The sequence below is a fragment of the Melanostigma gelatinosum genome (assembly GCF_949748355.1).
Source record: "Melanostigma gelatinosum genome assembly, chromosome: 6".
Classification (NCBI taxonomy): domain Eukaryota; kingdom Metazoa; phylum Chordata; class Actinopteri; order Perciformes; family Zoarcidae; genus Melanostigma; species Melanostigma gelatinosum.
In genome coordinates, this window is record NC_136639.1 from 2,357,596 (window position 1) to 2,368,319 (window position 10,724).

Genomic DNA, 10,724 nt, shown 5'->3' on the forward strand with positions numbered 1-10,724 from the left:
TCCAACTGCTCCTCCAGATATTGAATTTGTCTCAAATATAACAACCTCTCTTTGTCCGTAGAACCGATCATGTCCTCCATGTTTATGTGTTTCTCTTTTTCTGTATATTTTCCCGTTTTTTGTGTACCTCTGCTTTTCAAAATGCTTTTTTAAGGCAAATAACCTCAACCTGTTGCAACGGAATAACGGAATAACGGAATGCTGCATTCAGGGTCTGCTCAGAAAGTTCTGCTCTATTCAAAACAAACTGTCATTAATAGGATTTACAAGAGAAAACAAAACAATTAAAACATGGTTTTGTGAATTTCTAAAACTGAAATATACAATATAATAATATATCATATATATATATATTTAATATCCAAATTTTTACAGATTTATTGCAGTTGTTGCTTGCGAATGCTGCCTTCAGGGACTGCTTGGAAAGTCCTTCCCTTTGCTAAAATAAAGAAAGCGATTAGAATTATAATGTATTACACCAGCCATATAATGACAATGTAAATTAAACTCAATGAAATGCTGGTGAAGGACTTCAGAACAGAGGAATACAAAATGTAGGGAACATTCCAGTCTGTGTTATATTGTTGTTTCATTATGTTGAAAATTACTGATTATACATTTTATGGTTTTGATTGTTCTTAAAAGATTACCTGATTGACATTATTAATTCATTGTGTATGTGTGTGTGTGTGTGTGTGTGTGTTTGTGGGCGTATATTACTCATGTTGTGGAGATATAAATCTGTTTACACACTCACATTGTGGAGACTCGCCTTCTTATTGGGGACAAAATGCACGTCCCAACAGGTAACTCATTTCATTTTAGAGTATTGGTTTAAGGTTAGGGTAAGTCTCAAGGAAATGAATGTAAGTCAATAGAATGTAATAAATGTAATAAAGTGATGGAAGCATGACGTGTGTGTGTGTTTTTGTCCATGTTGTTGCAGCTCCCCATCATCACCAGCAGAGGTCAGTAAAAGCATGCTTTGTTTTGCTTTGTGGAGACACTCTGAGGTGTGTGCGAGACAGACGGTGACAGCTGGAGAAACTCTCTCACCTCCACCTGGAAGGCAAAAGAAAGAGGACGAGGTCAACTAATCGGACTGTTTTTCTAAAATACCAGCTACCAACTACCAACTGTATACCAACTACAGGAAGTTTGAAGTGATTTTATGCAACTACTCTGAGACAGCTGTAAATCATTTACATCAGGAGATGTCGAAAGAAACACCTGTACAAGGTCACTAAATATTCTCACCTGACCTCTGCAGACATACCTCATAATCACAAATATACAGTAGACTGTAGCCTATAGTATTACAGTAGTTTTACAGTATATTTAATATATTTAATAATTAGTATTTTAATAGTATTATTTTATATATTTGTTCTTTTTAGAAGAAGAAGCTTTGTAAAATATTTAAATAATATAAAATATTTATTTTTCTAATTATATAACCCTTAAACATATGAAGAATAATAACAAAACATCAGTCCGAGTGATCAAATATTTGCTGTACAGTAGTTAGCGAGCTAGGTTGTTAATTCTGCTACGTACCACCATGTAATTAGCAAGCTAGCTAGGTAACTAGCCAGCTGTACGCTGTGAAGAGTGTGTGGATGAAGTATTAAGTTGTTAAATTGTACTCATTTACTCTGACTCTCTGTGTTTAACATTACTACTCTGACTCTGTGTTTAACGTTACTACTCTGACTCTGTGTTTAACGTTACTACTCTGACTCTCTGTGTTTAACATTAGTACTCTGACTCTCTGTGTTTAACGTTACTACTCTGACTCTGTGTTTAACGTTACTACTCTGACTCTGTGTTTAACGTTACTTCTCTGACTCTCTGTGTTTAACGTTACTACTCTGACTCTCTGTGTTTAACGTTACTACTCTGACTCTGTGTTTAACATTACTTCTCTGACTCTCTGTGTTTAACGTTACTACTCTGACTCTCTGTGTTTGACATTACTACTCTGACTCTGTGTTTAACATTACTTCTCTGACTCTCTGTGTTTAACGTTACTACTCTGACTCTGTGTTTAACGTTACTTATCTGACTCTCTGTGTTTAACGTTACTACTCTGACTCTGTGTTTAACATTACTACTCTGACTCTGTGTTTAACGTTACTTCTCTGACTCTCTGTGTTTAACGTTACTACTCTGACTCTCTGTGTTTAACGTTACTACTCTGACTCTGTGTTTAACATTACTTCTCTGACTCTCTGTGTTTAACGTTACTACTCTGACTGTCTGTGTTTAACGTTACTACTCTGACTCTGTTTTTAACATTACTTCTCTGACTCTCTGTGTTTAACGTTACTACTCTGACTCTCTGTGTTTAACGTTACTACTCTGACTCTGTGTTTAACGTTACTTCTCTGACTCTCTGTGTTTAACGTTACTACTCTGACTCTCTGTGTTTAACGTTACTACTCTGACTCTGTTTTTAACATTACTTCTCTGACTCTCTGTGTTTAACGTTACTACTCTGACTCTCTGTGTTTAACGTTACTACTCTGACTCTGTGTTTAACGTTACTTCTCTGACTCTCTGTGTTTAACGTTACTACTCTGACTCTGTGTTTAAAGTTACTACTCTGACTCTGTGTTTAACGTTACTTCTCTGACTCTCTGTGTTTAACGTTACTACTCTGACTCTCTGTGTTTAACGTTACTACTCTGACTCTGTGTTTAACGTTACTTCTCTGACTCTCTGTGTTTAACATTACTACTCTGACTCTCTGTGTTTAACGTTACTACTCTGACTCTCTGTGTTTAACATTACTACTCCACTGCTCGTTTTAGTAATTATTGCAAAACCTCACCTCAGTGAGTCTGCGACATGCTGTGAATCTGTTTATACAGAAGTTAGCCCGCTACAACAGTCAAAATGGAAACGGTACACGTAAAGATGGCAGCTGCTCAGACAATCCCGCTATGTCAAAATGAATGTGAATGTCCGCTCTACTCCTGCTCTATTTCTATGACCTAAAAGCTTTCCAGAGCCTAAAAACCATAAAAGCTACTTAGTGTGCTTCTTTTGATTGATCAGCGGACCAATCTCCATGAGGGAATAACGCATGATATGGTTGAAAGCTCCAGAAAGGTTAGTAAGCAGACTTTGAGTTGGGATTGTTTGGTTTTTTCGTAAATGTTTTCCTTTCTTATATCTCAAAGTGAAAACTAAACTTGTGGAAGGAAACTTGGTTGAATTTGTTTAAAAAAAAAAGTACAACAAAGCCATTATAACATCACAAAAACTTTTAAATAAATGGTGTGAGATTTCTGGAGCAGCTGCAGGTTTTTTTATCTTATCGTCTCCGATGAAAAATATTTCAACATGCTGCCGACAAACGTTTTTATCACAGAAAGTGCAGCAAATTGATTTGTTTGCTGACATGATTCCACGACAGAGGATGCTGAGGCCTGTTATCCTCAAAGGCAAAACCAAGATCAGCTGCTGCAGCAGACCGTTCTGTCTCTGTTTTGATCTCCCCTTCTCTCCGCCGTCGCCCCTTTTGACCCTTTTTGTTGTGGCGAGGCCGGCAAGAGGTCACCTGGGGTCACGCCAGAAGGAGAGAACGAGGGTTAAAGCCCCCAAACTTCACTAATAACCCCCACTGTGCCCCCCACCCTCCCTCTTTCATAGCTTCTCTCTCCACACACCAGAGCTGGAGGCTGCTTCCATCCACGCGTCTGGTTTGCATTAAAATGGACACATGTGGTCTTTGTTTTGAGACGTGCGGCCGACACGATCCCATAACCGGCCGTATGAAAAATGGATTTCTCAGGCAGCGGATTAAGGCTAAACTTTGTTCAGGGTTTCACTTTAAACAGGAGGTATCGTAATGACAGGAAGACGCATGGTTTGACTCCAGCCCTTCATTACGAGCACGAGTATCGCTGCGATGTGGAGCGGATAACGTATGTTAGATGTTTCAGCTCTAACTTATACATATCACATGTTTTATGGCTGGATGTTGCCGTAAAAAGTAAGACGGCTAAGATTTACACTCCAGGCTCTCACACAACGGCTCAGTGTTTAGTTCAGGGTCACATGGCAGTTGATGGACACCGTGGCTGTGGCAGAGGCTCCAGAAGGTTGGAGAAACATGTGCCATCTATTGTGGCCTTAGATCAAAATGGATTTATTGAAGGAAGACAGGGCTCTCACAATATTCGTAGACTGATGAACATTACACATGAAAGAAATACCGGATGTGGCTGTGATAGGACTTGATGCGGAAAAGGCCTTTGATAGGGTCGAGCATCAATATCTATTTGAAGTGCTTAACCGTTTTGGAATAGGCAACTACTTCCTTAGTTGGATCAAACTCTAATATCATGACTCAAGTGCTTCAGTAATGACCAACTATATGGCATCAAAACAGCTTTCTCTTTGTAGGGGTACAAGACAAGGGTGTCCCTTGTCTCCTCTTCTTTTTGTCCTGGCCATCGAACCTCTAGCAATTGCAATTAGAGGCAATAGTGAGATAACTGGTATCACAATTAATGATATGGAGAATAAAATAGGACTATTTGCTGATGATATAGTGCTCTTTCTGACAGACTTGAAACAATCTACCTTCTTTACTAAGTTTAATAGGAACATATGGTAGTTTCTCAGGTTATAAGGTTAATGCATCTAAGTCTACAATCCTATTTTTGAAAAAATCTGAGAGATTAAATCCACCACTAAATTCTCCATTTAGGAACATTGTGGACAGCTTCACATACCTCGGTGTTAAAATCACGCCTACAATAGAATCCATGGTACCTACTAACTAACCCTGTGACTGAGTCAGCAGTTTAATCTATTAACAGATGGAAATCTTTGCCAATCTCCATGATTGGGCGTATCAATATTCTGAAGATGAATATTCTTCCTAAATTCCTATACCTTTTTCAAAACATCCCACTTGCTCCTCCTCCTAATTTCTTTATTAAAATGAAACGGCTTTTTTGTAATTTCATTTGGAACGATAGACGCTCAAGACTGCGCATGACCCCGTTATACTTACCATATGACAGAGGTGGGTTAAAACTCCCTTACCTCCAGGGACACTATTGGGCTTCCCAATTACGAGCAGCTTCATATCGGTTTGAACACCAGTCAACGCTGCACTGGATAAGGATGGAGGAAAGCACAACTTCCAAAATCCCCTTCTATCTCTACCTCTACTCAGCAAACAGCCACTTTGAAGAGACACACTGCAAACCCCTTTGTTAAAAATACGCTGACAGTTTGGCATGAGGTGTTGAGCTATCTTGGGGAAAAACTCCTCTATCCCAATACTCACCTATTTGGGGGAACAGAAACTTTACGGCAGGTACTGACGACTCTGGGTTTAAGTTATGGGCAGACAGAGGTATCGGAAAGATTTCAGATTCATATGATTGTGATACTCTTACTCTTAAGTTTTAATGACACCAAGCAAAAGTTTAGCATCGATACAAAACATTTTTTCAAGTATCGAAAGATAAGATGCTTCATAATAAAGACACAGAACTCTGTAAATGTCCCCTCTCTAACTTCTTTAGAAAAGATAGCCAAAACTCTGTCTTTTTGGGTGTTTCCCAGTAAACTGTACACTTAACAGCAGCAAAAAGAAGATGGTCATATTTTGTCTTCTTGAAGCTAAACATAAAATTGCAACGGCTTGGAAATCTGTTCACAGGCCGAGCAAACGAACTTGGACAGAGGGACTGATCCAGTGCCTTGCCTTAGAGAAACGTACATATGCAGTTAAAGGGAAATATAACATCTTTGCAAAGATTTGGGGCTAATTTATGGAGTTTCTGGAGGGGGAAGATTTTGTTGTAACCATATCGTCTACCGTTTTCCTTTTCGTTTCCCTTCCACATTTTTTTTTTTTTTCTCTCTTTTTTCTTCTCTGATTGGTCACATGAGGGAATGTGGGAGCATTCTATTTGTGGGGTATGATATGTATCTACCTGTGCATGTACATATCTATCACCCTCTACTGTTATTTAAAATTTTTGTTTCTGCTGAGAAACAACGTCCAACAACACATGCCATTTTTATCTTTATTTGAAATTTCTCTAAGTGCCTTTTGTTGTGCCTTGTTTTGTCTTGTTTGTGTATTGTGGAAAAGCCAATAAAAACATTTGTCAAAAAAAAAGTCAACAGACTAATCATGCAACTTAACAGCACAGTTGGACATTTTAGGAAATACAAATCTCTTCTGTTGTCAGGCAAATGGGATTCTGGGTAATGTTGTTGCTGATAAGTGCACATCAGAACATTCACTTATTCACTCACGTTAGATGAGGAGATTGATGCCACCGTCATGTCTGTACGATATATATGACGCTAGAGGCAGCAGATGGCAGCTTAGCTTAGCTTAGCACAAAGACTGGAAACGGGGGGAAACAGCTAGCCTGGTTCTGAACCACTGTGTGTGCGGGTATGTGGACAGTCTGTGTATGTAATGTATGTCTGTAATATGTTATTTGTATTGTTTTAACAGCAGACACTGTATGTATGTTTCCAAGACAAATTTCCTTCTGGAAAATAAAGTCTATCTTATCTTAGCTTAACAGTAAAATATTTTACTGATCAATCAACACTTTACTTTAAGTACTTTAAATTCGCTGATTATACTTACTGAATACTTTTACTTGTAGTGGAGGATTTTCACAGTGCGGTATTCGTACTTTTAGTGAAACAAAGGATCTGAATACTTCTTCCAAACGGTCCAGGTCACCAAAATACAACCGGCACTTCCTTGAAGCCAGCATCTAGTGGCTGTTAGAGAAACTCCTAAAAGCATTTTGCTTTGTGTTTATCTTGTTTTTTTTACATTTAGCCGTAGATGTCCCATTTGAACTTGTACAGTGGCTGTCCCTGTCGTCTCTGATGTCCTTATACTCATTATCAACTTTGTGTCACAGTGTACAGAGCATGTATAACCATTATTTTGAATGGCTGTCCTTTTATTGTGCTTTAAATTACATCCTTCCACATCCATCAGCATGTTGTGTTGTCATTATTTCCCTGCACCAGTGTCACTCACGCAAATTCCTATATATTTAGTGGACTTGGCAGTGACTCGGATCCTGATTTCCAGACGTATTTCTTTTCTAATTGAGAGCTGCTGTCATGCATTGGACCGCTGCCACCTCTTGTAAAAAGTACTGAGGAGGAAACTGTATTGGGACCATATGTGGGGAACACGAGATATCTTGTTTTTATGATTCATGCGAAGACAATGGCCGGAGCAGGTTACGTTTGGAGGTAGAAGAGCAGTTTAAAGTCTGCTAACTTGAGGGAATGAAGACTTTGTGAGAGTCAAATATCAAACATGCCGTTGATCAAAAACACGGAAACACAATAAAAATCTCTGGAGCATGATCGAGTTTAACTTACAAGCAGAATCATTTTGAACAGAAACGATCTCATTGGTTGAGTTCAATCTGAAAAGGCAAAAACAAAACAATGATGAAACAAAAGTGACAATAGAAGAGAGCAAAAAAGCAAGATTTTAGCATTATCTTAGTTCATAAATAAATGTATTTAGGCTCACAGTGTTCAAAGCTTCCTACTATTACTGATTATCACTCAGGGTGGCATGGTATCCTGTTAGCTAGTAATGGCGCTAGCATCAGCTAGCTTAGTCACAATGATTTTAAAATGTCAGTTTTTGGTGGAACCACAAATTTAATTTAAAGAGAACTTTTAAATGTATTTGAAGGAAATACATTTTGCTTTCCTCGTGTCTGTGCGTTAAAAGATCTCATACAGCATTTGTAGCTTTACCTACAAAAATGAATTCATTCGAACTAAAACTGGTCTTTCAGCCAGTAAACCGATGTTGGTGAGTCACGTGAAACGAGAAATCAACGTTTAATTGTCACGAAACAGTAAAAGCACCTCCATCATTATTTTAACCCAAACAACGATCTTTTTCAAAACCTAACTAAGTATTTCACGATCTTTTATTAAACCTAACTCAGTATTTCACGATCTTTTATTAAACCTAACTCAGTATTTCACGATCTTTTCCTAAACCTTATTTAATTGTGTTGGCTAAACCTGACTAAGTTATTTCCTGGGAAGATGGAAGTTTATTTTGAAAAGGCCGTATTTATGTAACGTGCACAAATTGACACGTTTTGCTGGACGTTTGTAGGAAAACGCATGTAAAACGTGTCCTCATAAGCGCAGTGGTATGAGGACACGTTGCATTACGAGCTGTTGTCTGTTTTTGCATCAATGTCACAAAGATATGCATCTGTCGAAAACAGGAACTCAGCCTAATTCATGATTATTACCGTTATTACATGTTATTGTGTTACTATCTTATGTCCCCCCCGACACACTAACAACAGCTTAAATAAGAGGGTGAGGTCATCTGACCAATCCAGCGTGAGCTTTAACTCTAATTGGCCTCCATACACAGCATCTGCATCCAGTAACATTGATTATAGTCTCCTGTCCAGAAATTACAAGCATCACTGTCTCACGAAGCCTTTCCCTTTCTTCCTCTTTCATTACACGCAGAAGATAACGGGCCTGATGTGGTGCAGAGCTGGCAGCCGGTCAGGCATTCACATTTTATTAGAGCCCCTTCAGAAACCCGACAGCCTCTACACCGGAAAGCTTTGCTGAATTCTTTGCTGCTGTTAGTGGTTGTAATTATAGAAGTGATCTCAAAGTGACTCACAGGGTTTCTTGGTTTTCGGAGGTGGGTCAGAAAACTCCAGGGGGTCTGACCGTGGAGCATTTAACCTTACAGCTGCGGAAATAAATCAACAGATTCCCACACTCTCGTATACAACCACACTAAACACACATTGCACTCCTCTTTGATGTTGTAACGGTTCCTCTTTTTATCCGTAGTTTGGCATTTTGGGAAACATTTGTTTTGTTTCTGAGAGTTATTTTCTGAGAAGATTGTTCAATCAAAAGGTGGTGAGCTTATCTTTCTGTCTCCAGAGAGAGCTGTGTGAACTCCAACAACGGTAATAATCATGACGTGGGCTGAGTTCCTGTTTTCGACATGGTGTACAGACGCATATCTTTGTGACATCGGTGCAAAAACAAACAACAGCTAGTAATGCAACGTGTTCTCAGACAGCTGTGGGTGTGAGGACTCCTTACATAAATATGGACTTTTCAAAATAACCTTCCATCTTCCCAGGAAATAACTTAGCTAGGTTCAGGCAACAAAACTACTGAGTTAGGTTGAGCAAAATATTGTAAAATACTTAGTTAGGTTCAGGAAAAGCAAAAACAATATTTAGTTTGTATGTAATCTACTTGCGGGAATAATTCACGCCGCGTTTGGTGTGAACGCACCGCACCATACGGCAACAAAACTTCATATGTGGGATATCTATGAATTACTGTGCATTTATTTTCGTAGCTTTTGCTGGGTTGTATGCGTCGGGTTTTGACAAGGAAGGCAAATGTGAGGCGTCAAAAAGACAATAGCTGAGTTTCAAATCGCAGACTTTTTCTTTTTACTTTTGGTTCGTGCTGTAGCTGCCCCTACACAGCATGCACTGGGACAAACTACTTCCTCATAACACGACACCTTGAACTTTGACACTCTTGCTCATACATCTGCTGCACAAAAGGATTGTGGGTCAGAATAGCCAGAAAAACACGCTGGTTTACAAACTGCAAAACGCGACCGCATGTAGGAGAACATCCTGGTATTTTTGGCATTCTGCATTTGACAAACTATGTTTTAGGACATAATTAATCTTTTTCTGAAGTACGTGTGTTTACTGCATCAATTTGGATAATTGGTGGACTTTTCACTCAAAGGCTGATATCAACCGGTAGCATTAAGCTTTTTCATCCAAACATCTAAAACAGAGGTCATATCTTCCGTATTCATTCTGGGAATTATGATGATTTTGTTACATCCTACATTGTCAGATATTCTTAAGGTTTATTCCAGTATTTTTACTTTTTTTTTCACTCATTATTTCACGCTTGCATTTTACTAGCAGAGTGTAGAGTCTATGTACAGTGAAAAATATCTCCAAATATGGTGATTTCCAAATTTTCATACAATTTTATGGATTAAGTTTGATCTAAACAAACATCTGAAAATGCAGTTTTGGAGACACATGCTCAACTTTAACTTAAAAGAATAATAAAATGTTAAATGTTAAGAATAAAAACATTTTTTTGTTGTTTGTGGTCAAATTTGTTCTGAGGAAGTTGTGAAAGTCGGTATATATCAAAACAAACAAACATCACATTATTTCATTCATTTAAATCTGTACTGTTTAACATATACTTTATATATGTATTTCCTCCACATAAAAGGCATTTTGAACAGACCTGTTGTGTGTTTTGTGGTTGGCTGGTTAGTTTTTACTGGAGGTGATTGTGTTCTTGTAATACTCTTATCATAATCCTATAATATCTCCCTCTTGGTACACGCTGTTTCACTGTGTTTATGCTGTTTAATGTGGGACAAAGTGTCCATTCTATGAATATAGAATTACTTAAGATTAGGCTCCTTGGTTTTGAAAAACTCAAGAACCACAGGTGGGTAAAAAAAAACGCAAAGCCATCATCATCTGTTTTGAGTTGCCGGGCGCGCGGCAGAGAAAGGGTTAAGAGTCACATGGTAGCGGGTGGTATTATCAGCCCTGGGCTGTAAAAAAAAGTGCATGTGGAGGAAAAAAAAACCTTTAGGAGAACAAAGAAATCAGAGTCTATTTAAAGAGAAG